Source organism: Mauremys reevesii, linkage group 14 (assembly GCF_016161935.1).
Source record: "Mauremys reevesii isolate NIE-2019 linkage group 14, ASM1616193v1, whole genome shotgun sequence".
NCBI classification, from domain to species: Eukaryota; Metazoa; Chordata; order Testudines; family Geoemydidae; genus Mauremys; species Mauremys reevesii.
The window spans coordinates 19,164,662-19,166,042 of record NC_052636.1 but is presented as its reverse complement, the minus strand read 5'-3'; the positions used below and the strand labels follow the sequence as shown (position 1 = coordinate 19,166,042).

General features: G+C 48.2%; 1 non-coding gene across 1 annotated transcript; it reads right to left on the bottom strand.

The window, feature by feature from the left end:
* Positions 1-786: 786 nt before the first annotated feature.
* TRNAV-AAC lies at positions 787-859 on the bottom strand. The gene has a single exon. It is a non-coding gene; the product is annotated as a tRNA-Val (tRNA).
* Positions 860-1,381: the final 522 nt, after the last annotated feature.

The following is a 1,381-nucleotide window of genomic DNA, read 5'->3' as shown; positions in this document are numbered from 1 at the left end:
GACTAGGCAGGACTGGAAGAATTACCTATTTGTTGGTAAATGTCAATTTCTGTGTAAACACACGACCCAATGGCAAAATATTTCCATCGATAATTATCAAAATTGGCAGATGGGCAAAGTAAGAAACATGCTGCTTGAGAACTTACCCTGTTGTAGGAGCAGCAGTGATCTGTGTGCTCCGTATAACCTGTATGCCCGAAAGGTCTGTTACACTCCCCACATCCCCCACTTGTCTCCTCTCCCTCTCTGAATGCCCGTGAAGTGGCTTTCCCCCTCCCCTCCCTCCTGCAATGCTTGTGGGATGAAGGGGCTGGTTGAACAGCTGGAAGATCAGAAGAGCTCCTAGATAGACAAGGTGTCTGGGACTCTCATTAGGCAGCATTGTGAAAGCACAGCTGAGCACAGGGCCCCTTCCCCTTTTAATGACCTGCTCCTCATGGCCTGCGACTGGAGATGACTTGGCTGCATCTGGCGGGTCACACTCCACCTCAGCCAGTGTCCATGCAGGGTCCATGCTCTGGGTGTGTGAGTGCTGCCTAATGAGAGTCCCAGACACCTTGTCTACCTGGAAGCTCTTCTGATCTTCAACCAGCCCATTCATCCCCCAAGCATTGCAGGAGGGAGCGGGAAGGGGAGGGGGAAAGCCACTTCACAGGCATTCAGAGAGGGAGAGGAGACAAAAGCGAGGGGGAGGGGAAGTATAACACACCTATTGAGCATAGAAATCACTGCTGTTCCTACAACAGCAGGGACAGGCCACTAGGAGCTGAGAAAAGGAAGCCATCATGTTTCTGCCTGGCTTTGAACCAGGGACCTTTTACGTGTTAGGCAAACGTGATAACCACTACACTACAGAAACTCTATAATGGAGTTGTGCCCTTCCCTTCATAAGAACATAAGAATGGCCATACTGGGTAAGACCAAAGGTCCATCCAACCCCATATCCTATCTGCCAACAGTGGCCAATGCCAGGTGCCCAAGAGGGAGTGAACCTAACCGGAAATGATCAAGTGATCTCTCTCCTGCCATCCATCTCCACTCTCTGACAAACAGAGGCTAGGGACACCATTCCTTACCCATCCTGGCTAATATCCATTAATGGACTTAACCTCCATTAATTTATCAACAAAGAGAACATGTGGCACCTTAGAGACTAACAAATGTATTTGAGCATAAGCTTTTGTGGGCTAAAACTCACTTCATCGGATGCATGCAGTTAAAAATTCAGTAGGAAGATATATATACACACAGGGAACGTGAAAAAAATGGGTGTTGCCATACACACTACAACGAGAGTGATCAGTTAACGTGAGCTGTTATCAGCAGGAGAAAAAAACCTGATTTTGGGAGGGGAACAGGAGAAAGGACAAAGGAAGCAAGA